We start from the raw sequence: 22,676 nt of genomic DNA, 5'->3' as shown, positions 1-22,676 counted from the left end.
CAGATTATCAGACGGCTTACATCTCCGGGGAGCCAGCGAGGAATGGCATCGCTTTTCTTGCCAATTTCAATATTATCTTTATGGCTGCTGTTTTACAGTTCCATTCACTCCTCAATGATAAATGATGTGGACATCGGGCGATTCTGGTAATTTGTAAGAAAATACATTACGATTTGTAAAAAAAAGGATCCTTCATGAAATGATTTATTTCCTCATTTATCAATTATAATTTGCAGCCATTTTGTTGTAACAATATCACAAAAGAACACTGGAGGTCAATGATATGTCGATGGTCAAGGCTTAGTAGAAAAAAAATTCAGGAAAACTTCAACTAAATCCTCGGAAGAGGACTGAAGGTGAATAAATCTGTGGAAAAACCTCGAAGCTAATTAAAATGCTCCTTTAAAATGCATAAACTTAAATGTGTAAAACTCTTTCAACTTAGTCGGAATTCGAACCCATATCCTCCGATGTCCTGTGGAACGCTTTAGCAAGTTAAACTACCGAGGCACCCTTATACTTTCCGAAATTTTTGGCACTTAAAAGGAAAACAAATGTTATGAAGAAATGCCGTACACTTGATGTCACAGATTGGTACGCGTATCGCCACAGTTGACGATGTTGAAGCCAGGCTTCCAAACACTTCAGGTAGTTACCATTGTTGACAAATTCTAAGAAACTGCGAGAGATGACGCGACCATAACTTTTAAACGGAGTCACCCGCTAATGTGAAATAAAATAATTTAAAAATACAAAAACAAACACAATTTTGCACTTTGAAATATTTTCATTATTGGATTACTACTTAAAAAGTTACATTCACGGCATCTCCCGCAGTTTCCTTGAATTTGTTATTATGCGTTTTGCGTGATCGTTTCGTTAAGGTACAGTCTCCAGACAAAATATAGCGATAAAAAGTGAAGGAACTACATCCTTTACTTCCTAGTCGTAAAGTCTTCAATGCTTTGAAGTAAATAAAACCGCGGAGAGAGAAAACTGGGGGAGGAGGGAGGGAGCATAGAAAGCACATTCGGAACGGGAACCCAAACCGAGACTCGAGGGCGGCTAAACTTTGCAGGGCGGAGGTCAACCAACAGAGTTTTGTTAGTTTGGCCCATATCGGAACTTTTCCGTCACTTGTTTCTGGGCCCCTAATAAACGGAAATCCTCCGTGTAGGCCTTCGAAGGACGGAGTGTGCAGTGTGCGATTCCCCGCGAAAAGAGGCGTGGCTGAGCACGCCAGGCACATCACTAACCGGCTGGGGCGTCCGTCCTCGCCTCTTCCCGATCCACGGCACCGTGACCAGAACACCTCCTCGCCACAGATCACGCACCCTCCAAAAGGCCTCGGCGGGAACGAGCACCACGAGGGCCGGAGAGAAGAGCACAGCACACACTCACGAGCACAGACACAGCCAGGGGGGGCTGCGCGAATCCACCAGGGGGAGAAAGGGGGGGAGGGGTTGATCACCCTTAGAGGGGGTCAGAGGGGATTGAGCGCTCTTTCCGATCCCCTCGACAACAGAGGTGCCCAAATCCTGGGCGCGCGCAAGGGACAGACAGCCAGGGGACGAGAGCGTCCTCCAGGAAGGACTTCCTCAGGCTGAGGATGGAGACAACCGTTTCGGCACCAACCAGATAGAGGAGATATCCTGGGGGAATAACGTGCACCACTCAAAAGTGACGGGCAACAACGCCCACTGCTTCCGACACGGACACGCTCTTCCCGAAAACGAGAGAAACCGAAGGGCACTTCAATAGAGGGGGAGGATGGGGTGAGGGAGTGGAAGGAGGGGGGCGGGGGGAGGAGGAGGACTCGGAAGCAGTCGGGCGATGGGACCTTTCCTCGTCCTCCGCAGAAGCCCCTGGACAAGGGGAGAGGGCAAGCGGGCGGGCGGGGACCGCTGATTATAATCCATGCGGCGGGACAGTCCCCGTCCGCTCTCCGCGGCGACTCGCACTCCTCCCGGCCGCCGATCCTTAGCGAGGGCGCCGAGCGATTACTCCCGGCGGACGACGCACACACACACCCCGAGAGCACACTAACCGCGCCAGCGATGCGGGAGACGAAGAGAGAGACACTCGCAGGCCACGCGCCAAGGGCTGCCGCCGATAGGGCAGAGAGGGGCGGGGGGGCTCCTTCTCTCAGCTCGTGGGGCGGGAGGGGGAGCGAGCGGGAGAGGTTGGCGGGAGTCCCAGTGGTTTTGAGGTGGAGGGGGCGGAGGCAATGGGAGGGGGGGTGGGGTGTCGCTGAAGAGCCGGCCGTGGGGTGGAGAGTCGAGAGGAGCGACTTGTGGGGCGGGCGGCCCGTGTCCCACGCTCTCCCTCTCCTTCCCATTGGCCGAGGAGCCCTTCGACCCCCGAACACCACCAAATTGAAACGCGAGAGGATATTAACCGACGTTTCTTATAGTCATTGTTTTCCCCGAAATTGTTACATTTGAAATTCGCGTTAAGTTGCAAGAAAATTTAATTAATATAATAGAAATTCTTGATTTCGTGAAGAGGCAAAATGGTCGCGAATCATGAGAAATACTTCACATACTGGGACAAGATGACACTATATTTTGGTATCAAGTTGACTCGCTGCCGGCGCATTCATCTTCTGGGATTTTCTCCTTTTCATGGTGAACCCCACTAAAAATAAGAATTGTATAATTTTATGCAGATCCACTTGCAATTGAATAATAAGTTTATTTTCACTTGCACACACTCTTAACTTACTCAATGCGGGGTAAATTTAAATCAAACAAATAATCAAGCGGTCACTCCACAATGAGATGGGTCGTAATGGTAAAAACATTTATCATCCAACATTTCGTGAGTTATACATTTCGTTGACTAATTGTCAAATTAGGCCGCGATAACTTCAAACAAAGAGGAAACAAAAGAGGAAAGGGAAGGAACAGGATAGGGATGTTGGACGGGATGAAGGGAGGAAGAAAGTACTCAGAGATGAAGAGGGACCTGATTTGGAGTAGGATGATGGATTTTGTGTTTTGTTAGGAGTAATGAAATATTTGTTTGGTAGTTGTGTCCATCCAAAGACCTACCTTAACCGGTAGATTACCTTAAAAAAAACTTCAAACAACACTGAAATTTCGTAAACGGATGTATCTGGGAGAGGAGTCCGTAGAGAACATTCGTGTCGAGAATATTGACAACTACAGATGAGATTCAATTCATGCGTTTAGGGGTCATCTTGCTAAGAATAAAATATTTTTGAGGCATTTAATACGCAGCTGATATGTATTAAACGGGCTGCCAATGAATAAGAATATCCAAAATACATGATTGAATTCGCGAAAATTCAAAGATATAAGTTTCTCTACAGTTCTTTGAGCGTTTTTCAATATCCTACAATATGAATTTCAAAAATGTTCTGCAACACTACCATAAACAATCACGCGATCAAATTTTACAACTTCAGTAGGTCGTCTTATATTCATCGAATCTCTATGGCCTTAAAAGGAATTTATTGAATCACCAACACACGAGTATGCGCTAAAACTGTTTTGACTATTTCCACAAAAGAATATTTGATTTGAATCTTCACACGTTAAAAGTAACAACGAAGGAAAATTGAGGGAGGAAAAACATCCAGGGGGAGCTGGAACTGGTATACGTTCCAAATTTTCCAAAAGGACAAGGCTATTTCCAAGAATTTCATGACTTACTCCCGTTGTACTGCAATAGGTTTATAATTCATTTTAGTTCTCATCTTTTCAGACCTGTTTCAGCTAATGGTACGAATATTAGGCCATTCCTTTAGAGATTAAATATGTCAATGATTGTATTGTTCTAGACTGCATATTACGACTCACAACTGTGGTATTAGACTCCAACAAAATTATGCTTAGTATACAAACAAAAACAATAAAATACATGTCAGAAAACAACTGTATGGTTGAATACATATATTATGTATGTATACTCCATTTAATATATGTGTATACCTACACATATATAAATGAAGTATATATATGTATACATATATATAGCTTGTATGTATGTATACATATATATGTATATAGTATAGCTTGGGTGGAGCTGTTGGGGCTGAGAGTGCTTCACCCGGGATCGAACCTGGGGCCGTCCGGTCAGCAGTCCAACGCTCTACACCCTAGACTAACCCGACCCATGGTATTTTAATAAAAAAGGGAGGTAAAAACTAGGGCAGGTAGAACAGTTTACGTATCTCGGTAGTGTTTGTGGGACGTAAGGAGAGGAATTGCGCTAGAAAAAGAGGCTTTCAAAAGGAGGAGGGAGTTGATGACAGTAACGTTGAGTAAGGATGTTAAGAAAAGACTCGTAAAAACTTTTATATGGAACGTAGCTATGTATGGCGCGGAAACGTGGTCATTAAGGCAGGAGGATAGACGTAGACTGGAGGCTTTTGAAATGTGCATGTGAGGAAGAATGGAAAAGGTGAAATGGACCGAAAGGAAACAAATGAGGAAGTACTAGATATGGTGGGCGAGGAGAGGGGTTTGTTGGGAGAGATCATATGGAGGCAGGAAAAATAGAATGATGGGCCCATTAATCGGCTGTAGGATGTTGAAGACTGTAATATAATAAATAATAGGATTGGGATGTTGGACGGGATAAAGGGAGGAAGGATGCACACAGCGATGAAGAGGGACTTAATGTAGAGTAGGATGTTGTGTTTTGCTAGGAGTCACAAATTAATTAATTAGTGGCTCCAAAAACCTACCTTAACCGGTAGATTACCTATTAATTAATGTATTATATATATATATATAGTATATATATATATATATATATATATATATATATAAAGATTGCTAAATGTTCTGTTATGAGTCACAAAATATGCTTTGTCCATCAAAAATCCTACCTAAACCGGTAGATTACTTCATAATAATAAATATATAAATGCATGTATATAGCGTTGGGCTACTGAACGGAGGGTCCCGTGTTCGATTCCCGGGCAAGTCTCTGGGCACCTGCAGCTCCACCCAAGCTATGTGATTTTTCGGTACCAGATCTTCCTGGGACACCACAACCGGCACAGGGAAAGAACTAGCCTTCCAACCCTGATGTGTGAATTTTACACGCCGTCGGGATTAGTGCTGGGTGAACTCTACCATCAACAACCAAACCGACCTTTGGGTTGATTAATGTTTTATGGTTTTTCTGTTTATTTTTATATTTTGCTTAGAGTTGTTCTTTCTGAAAAATCGCACCATATTTGTTTTATTAATATTGATTCTCATCCCAGGTCCATCGCTTTGAGTTTCCAATTCACTCAGCAATGCTTGCAACCCCGCGGCTAACTGTTCTATCATCAATTCCCTTCTCCTTCGAAAGCTTCTTCTCCTTTTGTCTCTGCTGCTTTGACCATTTTGGATCATAACCGATAGGCTAACTGTTCCAGTTGCTCTAACTTATGGTCTCAAATTTTGATATCTCGCTTAGGCATTTTCTTTCTGAAAAACTGATGAAACCTTGTCTTTTTTACTTTTATTCTGAGTGTTTATCTATCGCACTGCCTTTCCAATGCACTCACCAAAGTTTGCAACCCCTTGGCTGACTGACAAACTAATGCTTGATCATCCGCAAACCTAAATGGCTTTATGTATTCCCCGCCGACTTGCAGTCATATATCTAAGTCTTCCCATGCATATTTAATCATTTCCTTCACACGTTAGTTAAACATCGCAGGTGATAATGGACCAGCCTGTGTTAATCCTTTTCCTCACACGGCCCTTCCCGACGACCCATTCGACACTTGCAACAAAGCAGTCTGAAACACGTACAAGTTGTGCATTAGTTTCCTATCCCTCCAATCTACTTCTATTTTCTCTGGTATATTTATCAATTCTACCTTTTTCACTCTATCAAACGCTTTGTCAAAATTTAAGAAACAGACAAGTGCATCTTTAAAAAAAACATAAACAAAGTTATCAACTCGAAGATCGGAAGGTCGATTTGATTTGCGTTGGTAGAGTTCACCCGCTTCTAAGCCCAACGGCTTGTGTCACCCATCAGGTTAAGGGGAGCCCTGAGCCGCTTATGGATACCCAGGATGCTCTGGTACCTAAATAATTATATATATATGCATATGTATATATATATATATGTCTGTGTGTATATGTATATATTTATGTATATATATATATATATATATATATATATATATATATATATATATATATATATATATATATATATATATATCGATTGAACGGAAAAACTCACACGAGCGGCACAATAATGGGCTGGCACAATATTACACAAATAGAAAAGAATAAAGAGTCTCACTTGAAGAAGGCCTCTGAGAGGGCCGAAGGCTCGAACAATTTACCGTGTGAGTGTTCTTTTAAATGTGTCTATTCTTTTCCATTTGTGTTATATTGTGTCAGCCCATTTATATATATATATATATGCACATGGGTGGTCTGAAAAGTTTCCGACCTCAAAAATGTCAGACAAAAAATCTTGTATTTTGATAGGTTCTATAGGTTTTATAGAATTTTTATAGGTCTGAAAAGTTTCCGACCTATAATAAATACAAGACATTTTTTCTGACATTTTTGAGGTCGGAAACTTATCAGATCACCTTCGTGTGCATATATATATATATATATATATATATATATATATATATATATATATAGTTTAGTCAACTGTTTCCCGCTGATAGGGGCCGCCTACAGGCCCATAATCGTTCATGAGTTTCCACTTTTCTTTCAGGCGAATGATATTTTGATTTTAAAAATGTTATTTAACTATCGTAATTTCCTTATAATACTATGTCTTCCTTTGTGAGAAATTAACGATTGGAAAATCTTCTCTCCGGCGAAATTAATTCGATGAAGGACAATGCGTGTCCACTGATTTCCCTGCCGCAACCGAACGCTTGGCAAAGGAATTGGCTTATTTGAATTAAATACCTGGGTGGATGCATAAAAATTAAACCTTAGCAAAACAATCAAGTGAATGCCGGAGGATTGATTTCACATTACCGCCACGCACGCGTTAATGCTCTCAGTGAGATTGCAAATTTCTCCTCCCCGAAGGTGAAAATGATCGCTGAATTATTCAAAAGAACAAATACCGAATGAGAATCACGCAAGAACTTCATGCCCTCGCAACTGATGAGACGCATTTTGTAGACAACACGTGAGCGGTGGTTCACGGTAATAGCAGAGGGGGATAAAACCTGGGGTCGTTTAAGCATTCCGATAAAACGTCTCCTTTGGGTGGTCTCGGATCAAAACTGGCAGACCCAAAACTGAGCGATAGGAATTTCCAATGGGGGATGAAAGAGGAAGACGGGAGGCCCCGTCTCCGTAAGGAAACCCCAATCTTCGCAATGATTGCATGCAAGGTTTTTATAAAAAGTCGCAGGAATACTTTTTCCCTGACGTGATCACAACGAGCAGTCTCGTTGGGGGGGGGGGTCTGACCTTCAACACGCACCAAGCGCCAATTGCCTACGACCTTTCTTTCAGGCTAGATCGTGTTTTAAGGAGACCTCTGTCGAGCGACACGGTGGAAACGCAAAATGCAGCGAGCGATTAAACAGCTCTAAGCCATCATATTTCGTTTTGAACAGGGAAAATCAGGTAAGGATATGTTGGGCATGATTCGCCAATTGTTCAAGGATGAAAGCATGTCACAAAATGAAATTTTTAATTGGCACAAGCTCTTTGAAAATGGCCGAGAGAGTGTGGCGGACGACACTCGCGCTGGACGGCCGTTGACGTCAAGAACCGACGACAACGTACGACGCTTTCGTCAAGTGCTGAATTCAGACCCTTAGTTAAGAGTGCGCATGATTGCAGATCGTATTGGCATTGCTAAGATGACAGTACACTCACCATAATCACTGAAAATATGGCGATGCGAAAGATCTTCGCTACCTCCTCCCGAAGATCTTGATGGACAACCAAGAGCATAGTCGAGTCTGTCTGCTTGTGAGGACCTTCTGCAATGGTATCGCGACGATTCCCCAGCTCCCTTACAGTCCCGACTTGGTCACAGCAGACTATTTTTTATTCTCAAAAGTTAAATCCTCCCTTAAAGGAGACTCCCAGGGGACCCTAAGGGCCGTTAAAGAAGCTTGCGCACGTACACTTCAGGACCTTCCGGAATCCGCCTACTAGGTAGCTTCGAGTGGTGGAAAGGCCGCGAGGGTAAAAGTGAATCAACACTTATAGGATATACTTCAAAGAATATTGAGGAATTGCAGCAATATTCGAAGTAAATTTATTTTTTCGATTTTTCCCGATAATTTTTATACAAACCTTGTATATAAACGACTTATCAATATCACAGAAGAGCGGCGAGGCGGGACCCCGAAATCACGAAAGCCATATGGTAGCGAGCCCTGAATGCTAACTAAACGAACGCGGAGGAATTGAAACATTGCGTGTTATTTTGAGAGCGTGTTAAGTTTTGCGACGAAAACGCTTTTAAAATGATTCTTCTCAACAGGAGAGATCGTCAAGTTTAAAAAAAAGTAATTTCGACCTCATCACTAGCAACGAGGGAAGTAGTATGTATAATGGCACTAGTTTGTGAGGGAGGAACACAATGTCGGGGGAAATAAGGGCAAGTGACTACTGTTCAATATAGGTTTTAAAACTTTTTCATTTTTAAAATAATTGTCAAATTATGATGATCCAAGATCTGTTTCAATCCAGTGATCGTATGTGATCGAATCATCAAAGGAAGAGCTACTGTAGCCGTAATATACATGAATATCCACAAGAGGAAAACACCGTCTTCAAAAAATCTTCATAGCTCCACTTGAATTGACACTTGTTCGTGGATGGCTCAAACTTCCGACCACTGCATACTTATTCCAATGGGGTCATAACACCTACGTTTGACCGGAAATCTGTTTAGGAAGTTGGATAATGCGTTTAAGGTCGAAGGCATCCACACCGACTATGAGCCTTGAGGAAGGTTCTCAGGGCGGGACGGCGAGAGGCAGCAAGTGTATCCGCCCCCACCCCGAGGCCGGGGGGCAGAGGGAGGGCGACGCACGCCTCCTCCCGCTCCCAGCGACACCTGAGACGCACACCGTGGCGAACAACATATGCAAGGGGTTGAGTGCGCCCCACATGCTATGTAATCTTCCGCCTGTGTTCATGTGCGGTAAAAGAAATATAAGCGCATGTGACTGGTGTGGATTTCTACGATTGCTGTGTTTTTCAAAAGGGTGAACTGTTGCTTTTACTAGCTGCCAATCTTATATTAGAGACCGTTTTTCCTCCTCTTAGAGGAGGAAATTTCAGGATGTTGTACCGTGATTAAACATTACCTGAAAATGTTTTCTTTAATGCAGTATTCGCATATCCTATAAGAATATGGAAAATTCCAAATAATAAACCTTTTGAAGTACGCTATACAGCAAAATCATTTTAGTATTACTGATATCAAGCATTTCTCATTATAAGTAATTTTCACAAGAAATATATTGCTTTAAATGCCTATAATATGAGTCACAAATTAATTACCAAAGGAACAATTTAGTCGTTCAACCTAGGGTAGCCCCTTCTTAAAATATTTCAAAGACCCCATTAGGCAGTCATTTCAGTGATTGTGTCATGTTAAAACACTATCGAGAGAGGATAGGAAAAAAAGCTCAAGCATGTATCCAAATCAATCATAGGTACAAACACAAGAATCAAAAGTCCAAATCAAACATCAAAGTCCACAAAAATCAAAAATCAAAATATATATATATATATATATATATATATATATATATATATATATATATATATATATATATCGGAACTCACCCAAAAGTGGTGGGACTGATTTTCTCTGGCGCGAACGGAGCGGTGGAGGGGGGTCTGCCTGGCAGGGTAAGGTTGAGAAGGCTATTAGCAACAAACCGACACCAACCTCAGTCGCCTGCAGGCTGTCGTTGAGTGAGGACACCGTTTTTAGAGAAGCAAGTTTTTTGTCCGCGTCGAAAAACAAAATGAATCTGAATTTAAAGCAACGTTATTCCGTGAAGTTTTGTGCGAAACTCGGGAAGACGGCAACTGAGACCCTCGATATGATCAAGCAGGCTTGTGGGGACACTGCCTTAAGCCGTGCCACGCTATTTGAGTGGCACAAGTTGTTTAAAGAGGGTAGGGAGCTCGTTGAAGACGACCATCGCTCCGGACGGCCGTCGACGGCAAGAACCGACACGAATGTGGACAGAGTGAGGACAGTGCTGAACACAGACCGATGCTTAACCATTGAAGAAATTGCAGACCAGTTGGGTCTGTCTGCATCCAACGTCCAACGCATTATTTCACAGGATTTGGCCATGCACAAGGTGTGCGCCAAGATGGTGCCGAAAATTCTGAGTGTCGACCGACAGCTCCTGGCCAGAAAAGGCGTTGCCACGTTGCCGCACCTGCTCTATTCTCCCGATCTGGCACCACCGGACTTCTTCTTATTCCCCATGATGAAAATACAGCTCAAGGGACGACGTTTTGACTCGATAAAGGCCGTTCAAGAGGCTTCGACGAGGGTCATCAACGGCATCCCCAAAGAAAATTTCCAGCGGACGTCCGGGGAATGGGAGCAACGTTATACTAAGTGTGTAGCAGCTCAAGGAGCATACTTTGAAGATTATTAAGTCGATGAAAGTATATCGTCAATAAAATTCTTGTAAAAAAATCACTCCTACCACTTTTGGGTGCAACCCTGTATATATATTATTAGGTAATCTACCGGTTAAGGTAGGTTTTTTTGATGGAAACAGCTACCAAATAAATATTTTGTTACTCCTAACAAAACACAAAATCCAGCATCCTACTCTAATTAAGGTCCCTGTTCATTTCTGAGCACTTTCTTCCTCCCTGCATACCATCCAACAATCCTGTCCTGTTCCTTCCCTTTCCTCGTTTGCCTAACATTCTCCCCTCTATTACAGTGTTCAACATCCCACTGCCGGTCAATACCCCCATCATAACTTTTCCTGCCGCCATAGGATTTCTCCCAACAAACCCCTCTCTTCGCCCACCATATCTAGTACTTCCTCATTTGTTTTCTTCTCGGTCCATTTCAACATCTCCATCCTTATCCAAACCCACATTTCAAAAGCCTCCAGTGAACGTCTATCCTCCTGCTTCAATGACCACGTTTCCGCGCCGTACATAGATACGCTCCATGTCAAAGATTTTACGACTCTTTTCTTAATATCCTTACTCAGCGTCCCTGTCATCAACTCCCTCCTCCTTGTGAAAGCCTCTTTGCCTGGCGCAATTCTTCTCCTCACGTCCCTCCTACTTTAACCGTGTTGGTCCAAAACCCTACCTACATACGTAAAGTGTTCTATCTGCTGTAGTTTTTACCCTCCTATTTTAATGTTTGGCTTAGTCTTTTTCTTTCTAGAAAATCCCATAACCTTTGTTTTATTAATATTGATTCTCATCCCATACCTGTCGCGCTGAATTTCCAATTCACTCAGCACTGCTTGCAACCCCTTTGGCTGACTGACAAACTAAAGCTTGGTCACCAGCAAACCTAACTGATTTTACGAATTCCCCGCCCACTTACATTCCTACCTCCAGTTCTTCCCATGCCTCTTCAGTCATTTCCTCTTCATGCAGATTGAACAGCAACGGTGATAATGGGCAACCCTGCCTTACACCTCTTCCTAACACTGCCCATGCGGACTTCCCGTTCTCCACACGCACCTGAGCAGTCTGAGACATGTACGGGTTGCGGTTTAGCCTCCTTTCCCTCCAATCTATTTCTATTTTCTTCAATATACTCATTAGTTTTTCCCAATTCACTCCATCAAAAGTTTTTTCGGAATCTACGAAACAGGCAAATACCTCCGGGTTGTATTCTATATTCCTCTCGATTAATAATCTCATTACTGCAATGGTATCACGCGTACCTCTCCCCTTCCTAAACCCAAACTGGTCATCCCCTGAATAATCATTTACCCTACTCTCTATCCTTTCGTTTATGATCCTGAGAACAACTTTAGATGCGTGGGATATCAAATTTATTGTTCTGTAGTCCTCACATGATGTAGCCTTTACCTTTTTCGGAATAAGAACTAAAACTGATCTCACAAAGTCTTCCGGCCAGATTCCTTCCTCATAGATACTACGAATCAGCCCATATAGCCTCTTCCTCTCACATTTGCCAAAATATTTTAATAATGCCGCGGGAATGTTATTCACCCCTACGGCCTTATTTTGTTTCAATTCCCTTAATGCCCTTTCTATCTCATCGTCGAGTATACCTGGACCTAAGTCATCTTCCTCTACGTCATGTTTCCTTTCTAGGTCTAGCTTTGTTGGTCGAAGTTCTTTGCTATACAGTTCTTCTATATATTCCTTCCATCTCTCTTGGATCTTTCCTGTGTCAACTATTATCTTACCCGCCTTATCTCTAACTGTTAGCATAGATCTCTCTCTCTTACTTCCCTTAAAGATTTAACTTTGCTGTACAGCGCACCAATTGCACCCTTCCTCTGCAAAATTTCCATATCCTCACACTGCGTTTTCCACCATGCTTCTTTTGCTTTATTTGTTGCCCGCCTCAATTTATTGTTTAACTCTTTGTACTTCATTTTGCCTGTCTCGGTGTTTACATTCTTCAATTTTCTCCTCTCATCCATCGTAATCATCTCATCCGTGATCCATGGTTTCCTAGTCCTTTTAGCGTTAACGGTTCCAATAGTGTCTTTTGCGGCTTTAGACAACCCTTTCTTGATCATTTCCCATTTTTCTTCGATAGTACTAACCCCTTTACCATCCTCCATGATTTTCTCTACCGCCTGTTTGTATTCCTTCCTTTTCAAACCATTTAATGCTTCTACATTCCATTTTCTAACTCGCCGCCCCTGCCTTATCTTTTTGAAACGTACGCTGCATTTCATAACAACTAAATTGTGGTCTGAGTCCGCATCCGCTCCCGGGAAGCTGTGGGAATTTATCACGCTGTTCCTAAACCTGTGTCTAACCAGGATATAATCTAGCTGATATCTTCCTGAGTCACCTGGCATTTTCCATGTATACCTGCGTCTTTTGTGGCGTCTAAACCAAGTGTTGGTGATGACTAACCCCTGTCTCCTGCAGAACTCAACTGCTTTCTCCCCGCGGTCATTCCTCGTGCCTAAGCCGTAGGCCCCGACCCCATCACCATCTCTCTTCCTGAGATGGACGAATAACAGGGATTCCTGGCGCGAGGTATGTTGAGTAATATGCAGCCAAGGGGAAGACAGCCAGTAACAATGATATTGAATTAACATTTAGGAAAAAGCGTATTCAATATAGAGAAAACAATGGATAGAACGTTATTAGTAGAAAAAGATGTTGGAGAAACAAACTTGGCCATTATATATAGAGGCCTTTACACTAGGAAGTAATCATAAGAAGCAATAAATAACCAGAGGGTTAAGAGAAAATAATAGAGGGTCCCTAAAACAATGTAGTTGAGATTGATGGGCATTTAAGTTCTTCGGGAGACAAAGCTTAATCATAATAAACTTTTGATATCACAGCAGACGTAGGTATGTATCAAAAATGGCCAAGGGTTGAGAAAAATAGCAGCTAAGCTATACTATCGTTCAGCAAATGATTAGGCGCATTTTCCAAGAGAAAATGGTGAATAAGTTTAATAAGTTGTTCTATTGATGGGTAGCGTAATATTTAAGACGGTATAACAGGAAAGAAGGATGATGAAATGGAAAGTAGAATCATGACCGGTGCAAAATGGAAGTCCTTGGAAGGAGTGGAAAAATTGCCCAGCGAGTACAGTAAGACGGTTACAAGAGACAGGTGGAAAAATTTCATAATAATGATATCGAAAGGCGCAATAAAAACAAAACAATACAATAGTATCAGTTCTTAGGAAAATGATAAGAAAGGAATTCGTGGATTTTTTCAAAATTTTATAGGAAAAAAAGCGAGAAAAGAAAATTTAAGGATGTAAGCATAAAATAATTGAGAATGAATATAAAAAACTGAGGAGGGAAACATTAGCGCGGAAAACTCGTGGTGGATAACACAATGAGAGGATTTGGAAAGCTATCAGATGAAATATGACATCGGTGCATTTTGCAAGAAGGTGAGACACTATCAGGGAGTAACGAAGAAAAAGCAAAAATCCTCACATACAGCTGTCTTCTCCTCTTTTCTGTCGGGAATAATACTGTTCAGGCGAAACCTTCCAGCCACCTCCCTCGCCTCAAGAAAGCTGCGAATTACGAGTTCATAAAAATCATTTTTCCATCGTCTTCTATAACCCTTAAGTAGTTCCGGAGGGATGTTATCTACCCCCGTAATCTTGTTTGATTTCAACTCCCTTAATGCCCTCTCTGCATTCATCTTACAGTCAAGTATTCCTTCAGCTCTTAACGGTGTGCTCGAGGGGGGAAGGGAGGCGATAATCGACTCATTGTAGCAGAAATTAAAGTAGACATTGCGGAGGGAGGCATGCGAGAAAACTGGCAAAGAGGCTACGTCATGCGGAGGAGGGTTTGCAGGAGGCAAAGTGGTTGTTTATGCGGGATGGACAATTTTAAATTTATTTATTCATTTATTCATTATAAAAATGGACAGAGATGAAAACAAACGAGGAAGTACTCGGTATGGTGGGCGAAGAGAGGGGTTTGTTGGGAGCAATCCTATGGAGGCAGGAAAAGTGACTGAAGGCGCTATTGACCGGCAGCGGGATGTTGAAGACTGTAATTGAGGGGAGAATGTTAGGCAAACGAGGAAAGGGAAGGAACAGGATAGGGATGTTTGACGGGATGAAGGGAGGAAGAAAGTACTCAGAGCTGAAGAGGGACCTGATGTAGAGTAGGATGTTGTGTTTTGCTAGGGGCCACAAATTATTTAATTTGTAATTACGTCCATCCAAAAACCTATCTTAACCGGTAGATTACCTAATAATAATAATAATTATTATTATTCAAGTTAAAAATTCATGTTGGCACCCACAAGTTTCTTTCTAAGTTTCCTTCTATCTTTGAAAATGGATGGTGTGACCCCTTCATACCACATACGAGTAGTATTTTTCGTTTCTTAAGAAGTGAGTGAAAACCGAATATGGCTCGTGGAAACGATGCATGGACGCAGATGCATGGATGAGTGGGGCCGAGTCCGGCCTGTTCCCCGAGCATGCCTGCTAACCCATCGGAGTGATTTAGAGGTTACTTGATGAGCTAGCATGAGGTCACTTGATGAGCTAGCATGAGGTCAATATGAAAATTCAATTTTTTTTCATATGGAGAAACATAATTTAAAATATTTCCAATAAATAATCTTCGGCTACGTTAACTCCAATTAAATTTATCACCTCATTCTTAAGGATGCCCCAATAAGGGTACAGCTGATAGTTAAGTATTGGAGTGCTTCCTGGACATTTAATTTCGAAGGAAAGGTTGGCCAATTGGTCTCCTAAGACTTATCACCCACTCGCTTATTTGACGGAATATGAGCCGTCAATCCATTCTCCAGAGTGGGGAGAAGGTGAGAGGGGGCGGAAGGGGCAGAGGGGAGGCGTGTGTGTGAATGCCGGGGGCGTGGGAGGACGGTTTTTTCGCGTTGCATTCGGGGCGCACTGATGGCGGGGAATTCGCAATGATTGCCGAGCCCATCATCGAGGGTCCGAAGGGTGCGAAGGGACTGCCCCCCCCGACCGGACTCCGTCCCCCCCCCCCGCCAACCCCCCCGCCACCTCCCGCCAGCCCAGTTCGCGCCCGCGAAATGCACGCGTGTTGCCGAAGGGAGACGTAAAAATAAAATCGGAAGAGCGGTAGGGAAAAAGCAAATGAGACAAGAGTAGGCGCCCCACCCTTGAGGTTCTCCTCGGGTTTCATAGCCCTGGAGGTTAATATGCGACGGAAATAGAATACTCCCACCCCAGTTTGGAGGGAGCTAGTAGGCAGGAGGAGGGGGCGGGGAGGGGAGGGGGAGTGGTTCTAAAGGGACGTGGGGAAACACGCAGAGGAGGAGGAGACACGGGCACCAAAGTAAATAAGGCAATCACGTGCGTTGCAAAAGCCGCGGATTGACTGTGCGGGGTCAACCGCAACATCAATCGTCCCGTCGAAGGGTGCTTTGAATGGCTTCCCTCGCGATGAGTACCAAGGGCGGTTGTTCGCTTCACGGCAATTAATAGAGCACTAATGATGCAGGCCAATTCATTGTTGCCTGTGCCGCCAGGGTTTTTATCATCAATCTATTGTGTGTATGAAATATTAATTGAAAATAAAATGAAAATTAATATATAATTAATGAATTATCCTAAAATTCCAAATACCTACACTAACTGATTCCGGTCCACTTCTGCAGTCGGTATGTCTTTGCAAGCATTTCGCGAGTTGACCACCGAAGCCTTGACTCTTCCTCCCCCCCTGCCCGGCACGACACACTGCCGATTGGACCGAGTCCCGTAGTTACCAGGACTCTTTTTCTTTTTGCTGCCATCATGACATTCTTTGGATTAATAACAGCGTTGGTTTCTCGTTGCCTTCCTCAATAGTGCTTTTAATATGATGGCATAACTCAATCTTACATTTCGACCGATTTGCAATCGAGTGACACCATCCGAGCAATTATCGTTGTCCTTTCCAGAAGGTCATGAGAACGCACCAGCGATTCCTTCACGTCCAAGTTTTGATCCATGCGGAGTTTTTTCTGTAATCATTCCAACATTATTAATCCGGTGCTGCCAATGACTGATTGAAATCACTCTATCACCGGAAAGGTCCATTAATTTACCGAAAAACAATTGTATCATAATACCCGGGAGGCTAAAAATAATATCATATAGGCTACAGGTCGTATAAAATTTATTATAGGATCTAGGTTGAGAATCCCTTACGAAGAGAAGGTAATTACAGATTGAATCCATTGCATTATTTGGAAAGATGCCTCTTTAGCAATGATGCTGAAAATGTGTTCATAGCCCCATCGTATTACGGAAGGTGAGTTCATGCCGAGAAAATTCGAGAGATTAAGTCCATAAAAGATAATAGTGTAATCTGGTCTGTAATCACCCCCTGCCACACACCCTAGTGGTGGCTCATACGGTACTAAATAAACTAAATCAAACCGTGAGGAAATATCCATATTAACAATACAGCTAAATTTCTTACAATTAAATAATATTTCGGCAATTATGACGTCAAATCTACGTAACCTTATCAAACGGTCAACCTGTTACCTCTTATTCAATTATATTATTTTTTGTGGATACAGATTACTGAAACACCGTTCCCATTTTATACAAATTACTCCTCCGAGCCTTAGAAACTTGAATATCTGAGTAATTGATCGACAATATTGTCGCGTGAAATACCTTGGGGTGGTGAACACGAGCTCTAGGCGGGCAGGCACAATATATAACCGTCTATAACCTTAAGTAATAAAGAATTATCTGAGTCAACTTGGCAACACTGCGCCTTGGATGGAAGGCCTAAACAAACGGAATATGTTCAAGTGAGAGTGAAGGGCAATCCGATTAGGAAGCAAAGACATAGTATACTATTACACTAGCGGCTATGCCCTGCTTCGCCGGACCAATTCATTCGTTCAGCTTTAACTGGATTTATTTCGTAAAATAGGCATATTATGTGCGTGTGCAAGGTAGTAGTACTGTGCATGTAAACATATAGATAATATTAAGCAAAATAATTGCTATCAATATTATTATTATACAACGTAATTCTGTAATACTGCTTGGGTAACAAGTATTACTGTATGTAATTTGATCGAAATTGCAACCCTGTTTAATAGACAACATAACGTTTTGATTACTGTAATAAATGCTATTTGATTCAGCCAGGAAAAAACTGAGGCACTTTAAAATTTAACTCTCAAAGAAACAATTCGAGAAAATGGATTTTTCAACAGCTTTTTTTACAATGTAGGAATTAAATGAGTAAATTAAAGAGAGGTGTTATTTCGCTCTACTTAGGCTACAACTGGAATTCGCCGCAAGTATTTGGGCTCCTTGGGAGAAAAGGTGTTGGGGGAAAGAGTGATATGAGGTTTAGAGAAAATCCGCCAGATTCGTCAAAACTTGTATCGATAAGAAGACGAATGTGACATGCCTTCCAAAGGAATTAGGCTGGGAGCTGCTTGAGAGGCAAAGAGAATAAGGGAGACTTAGACTTGAAGCAAGCTTCAGAACAGACGAGTTTAGCAATGACACCAAAAGAATTATTTAGGCCCCAAACTATTTAGGTAGGCTAGATTATAGAGCTAAGGTAGATAGACTCCTGTACAGCCAGATTAAAACATTTCTCCTTTCCTTGGACAATCAGGAATCATAATAGTAAGAAATCATTGTCGTCGTTCTACAAGTAGTAAAGACATTCGATTTTCAAGTGTAGACAGGATTAAACGCTGCTTAGACACAAGGTATATTAGTAGGTGCATGTGTATATAGGTTGCCTGAATATGCATTTAATTGTGTACAAATTAAAAATAGTTTTTGCATGAACATTCACGCCTCTGTGGGTGTGAATTGGCATGAATGTGTTAGTTTTGGATGTAGTTTTGTCCTGTTTTACGGATGGTGATCTAGCGGCCCCCGCCAAACGCCCTTGCGACGGCTTGAAAGGTTTTGTGTGGATGCAGGAAGCGTCTGCCTAGCTGCTGGCAAACATTTTAATGTAAGTTTTAATATGATATAAAAGATAGATATAGAATTCGACAGTTTGTTTGGTGCTCCTCTTTGAAGGGAATGAATTTTAATGCTAATTCTGAGTGAAAAACATGCTTCCATCTATGTCTCAAGTTTGCATTTTTTTTCGAAAAATCTATTTTATCAATCTTAAAGCATTTCAGAAAAGTGTATCGAAATTGGACATTGTCGTTTGCACATTTGTATGTTACACACTTTGCGTATGCTTACCCTATTTATGCAAACGATCAAGAAGTCCTTAAGACCACGCCGTCTTTGCTTGATGCGTTCCAAAATAAATTAATTAATTTACAGATTAATGCAATGGCAAAGATATGGTACTTGCGGCTTTGCGCGTAAGTTACCTCCCCCGGCCACTCTCACTGGCCGGGCGAGGATACACGTGCCGAGGCAAGGGCCGGCGGAAACTCACTCACCAGGGGCCACTTCACTCCCCTCGACGACTGCAGCTCCGATGCGGCGCCAAGGAAGACCTGCGGGCGAGAAGAAAGTTGAGGGTTTGTTAGCAACGAAGGAGGAGACGGCATGCCCTCTATATTCTAAGTTCAAGGCACATTCATGAAGGAAATCATTTTCGCAGTTTCTGAGGTACTAGGAGGGAATAATTCACCAACTTGCGCCCTAGGTCGTACGTTTTAGAGGGCAAGGCGAATATGACCTACGTCCGCTCGATCCAAATTATGCAAGAAGGGAATTTCATCCCACAACTCATCCTGCAATTCATAAAAATGGAAAACACAACTCGAAATGCAGGCACTGTATTTTAAATATCAACTGACCACGGTTTCGAGAGCATGCATCTTAATCAAGATAAAAGAGTTTAATTTAAAAAAATAAGAGATAAAACGTACAGAGATGCTCATTATATTTTTAAAGATTTGTATTTTGTGTATCGACAGAATTGTAAACCAGACATACTACTTATTGTTGTACTACTAATCTCTATGGTGCCCTTGATATGTACTCACCATTAGGAATGAGATGGAGTCAAATCTAAGGAACCACCCTGCTTCCTAAGAATATACAAAAGCCTAATGTGTGGAGCTGATAGTGTTCTGATAATTTATTCGAATTGGAACAGGGGCAGTCGATGGACCACAGGTAATCTAGATAGAGCGAGAATCATTTTGACGAATAACCTTGAATGGTGAATACAAATTGCAACGAAGAGGGTCAATTGCACCCGCTTTTACCTTAACAGTCTAACTCCACGAATATGGCCGGGGAGCAATGACAATCAACATTAAATTGAGAGACTAGAGGCTGTGATCCAGTGTCGAGGACTATAATATCTCTTTTTCATAATCTTGCTGCATTATGTGGAACATAAAGACTTTCGACGAGTAACTTAAGAACAGGGAACCGTCTCCACGAAATCCTCTACTGTATTTTTTATTAGATAATCTACCGGTTAAGGTAGGTTTTGGATGGACGGAACTACCCAATAAATATTTTGTTACCCCAACTAAAAACACAACCCAACATGCTACTCTACAACAACTCCCTTTTCGTAACTGTGTGGATCCTTCTTCCCTTCATCCCGTCCAACATCCCCATCCTATTCATACCTTTTCCTCGTTTGCCTAACAGTCTCCCCTCTAGCACAGCCTTCAACATCCTACTGCCTATCAATACGCCCTTCATCCATTTTTGTGTCTCCTTACGATTTCTCCCAACAACGCCCCCTCTCCACCCACAATACCAAGCACTTCTTCATTTGTTTTCCTTTCGGTCCATTTCACCATCCCCATCCATCTCCAGACGCACATTTCAAAAGCCTCCAATCTTCGAATTTCCTCCTGCTCCAATAAACATGTTTAGGCGCCGTAAATAACTACGCTCCCTATAAAAGTTTTGAGGAGCCTTTTCTTAGCATCTTCACTCAACGTCCCTGTCATCAACTCCCTCCCGTTTGTGAAAGCCTCATTGACTAGTGTATTATTCTCCTTACGTCCCTACTACTTTGACCATTTTTGTCCAAAACACTTCCAAGATACGTAAACTGTTCTACAGGTTCTAGTTTTTACCCATCAATTTTAATGTTTAGCTTAGCCTCTCTCCTCCTGGAAAATTGCATAACCTTTGTTTTATTTACATTGATTCTCATCCCATAGCTATCGAACTGAATTTTCAATTCACTCAGCAATGTTTGCAAACCCTTGGCTGACTGACAAACTAGAGCTTGATCATCAGCAAACCTAACTGATTTTACGATTTCCCCGCCCACCTTCATTCCTACCTCCAGTTCTTCCCATGCCTCTTCAAATTATATCCTCTCTATACAGGTTGAACAGCAACGGTGATAATGGGCAACCCTGCCTTACACCTCTTCCTTACACTGCCCAATCGGACTCCCCGATCCCCACTCGCTCCTGAGCAGTCTGAGAAATGTACAGGCTGCGGACACACCACACACCCCATCCACAGATTTCCTCATCGAATTGAGCCAAATCGTTCTTACCAAAAATGCTTTTCAATTCAATGACAAAATATATTTACAAATAAAAGGCACTGCAATGGGCACGCGTATGGCTCCTGCATACGCCAATCTTTTTATGGGTAAACTAGAACACGACTTTCTGCAACAAAAAACCCTAAAACCACTCTTCTGGGCCCGCTATATCGATGATATTTTCCTCCTTTGGTCCCACGGACGCGAAACTTTATCCTCTTTCATTTCCTCTCTCAACTCCTCCTCAGTATCATTCACTTCTTCTATATCCGACTCGAATATTACCTTCCTAGATATCGACATTCACCTCCAAAACAATACGTTTCACACTTCAGTCCACATTAAACTAACTGATAAGCAACAATATCTTCATTTCGACAGCTGCCATCCACCTCACACAAAGCGCTCCATCCCATTCTCACTCTCTATCCGTGGCTTCCGTCTCTGCAACAACACCCTCTCCCAACAGAAATACTTGGACCAGCTGCATGAATCCCTCAGAAAATGTGGGTACCCTGAAAAACTACTAAATAGTAAAATCCTCAAACCGTCAACCCAATACACTCCCCTCCCCAAACCAAACCGCCCAAAATGCCCTAATCTTATCACCACTTTCTTCCCCGGAACACACAAAATTAAACATCTAATCCGTGACCTCTTCCCAATTATCAATATCACTCAGTCCACATCACTTTTATTCCCACACTGTCCCTCTGTTTCGTTTAAACGCCCGTCGAACTTGCGAGACATCTTCAAGTCCACGAATCCAACTTCAAGCACCCCCGTCTCTCCCCCGCCCCTATCCGCACCATGCAACCGCCCACGCTGCAAATTCTGTCATCTTTTAAGACCCTCCCCCTCACTCATTACCAACTCCCAACCACTCGCCACCTGTACCTCAAAAAATATTATACTATATATCGCCTCTCCTGTAACTTCTGCCCTGCCTTCTACGTGGGCGAATGCACGACCACACTTTCCCTCCGCATGAATAACCACCGCTATTCCACCAAATCTCCCACCTTTCTTAATTATCCCATCCATACTCACACCGCTTCCCACAATCAATCTTTTGACGACTGCTTCTCCGTTTCGGTGATTGAAATCCTTCCCAAATCTGCGAGTATAATAGAGGTGAGAACCCGCGAGATGGCGCATATCTGGGTGGCCAAATCATTCAAACCGCCCGGGCTGAACCAAGCCCACTGAATGCATCATATGGCTGCCTACATATTCCCCCCCACCCCCTTGTTCATTTCCTATTGGTCCCTTTACCTCTCCTTCCCCCACCTCTCCCCCGCACATCCTCTCCGCTCTTCCCCGAGAACGCTATTCTGAAGACGACAGCCGTGCTGTCGAAACGTCAAATAACAAATTGTGAGTGTCCTTTCTTTGTGTCTCTATATTCTAAAAATCTACATCTGTGTTTATATATATATATATATATATATATATATATATATATATATATATATATATATATATATATAAAGACTCTCTCACATTGCCCTAAACCATTCAGTAGTTCCGCAGGAATATTGTCTATATCCACTTCCTTATTTGATTT

At 42.5% G+C, this 22,676-nt stretch overlaps 1 protein-coding gene across 1 annotated transcript in view; it reads right to left on the bottom strand.

The window, feature by feature from the left end:
• The window catches only part of LOC139687423 (octopamine receptor beta-2R-like), a 192,207-nt gene extending 190,226 nt beyond the window's left edge, over positions 1–1,981 (bottom strand). The window contains exon 1 of the mRNA XM_071584553.1: positions 1,257–1,981. The gene's annotated coding sequence lies outside the window, so the exon portion shown is untranslated. The remainder of the gene's footprint in view (positions 1–1,256) is intronic.
• Between the last annotated feature and the right edge of the window lie 20,695 nt (positions 1,982–22,676).

This window comes from Hetaerina americana, unplaced genomic scaffold (genome assembly GCF_022747635.1).
Source record: "Hetaerina americana unplaced genomic scaffold, ioHetAmer1.1.p SCAF_2, whole genome shotgun sequence".
NCBI classification, from domain to species: domain Eukaryota; kingdom Metazoa; phylum Arthropoda; class Insecta; order Odonata; family Calopterygidae; genus Hetaerina; species Hetaerina americana.
Note: the sequence above shows the minus strand (reverse complement) of the source record. Positions and strands in the feature narration are given on the sequence as shown.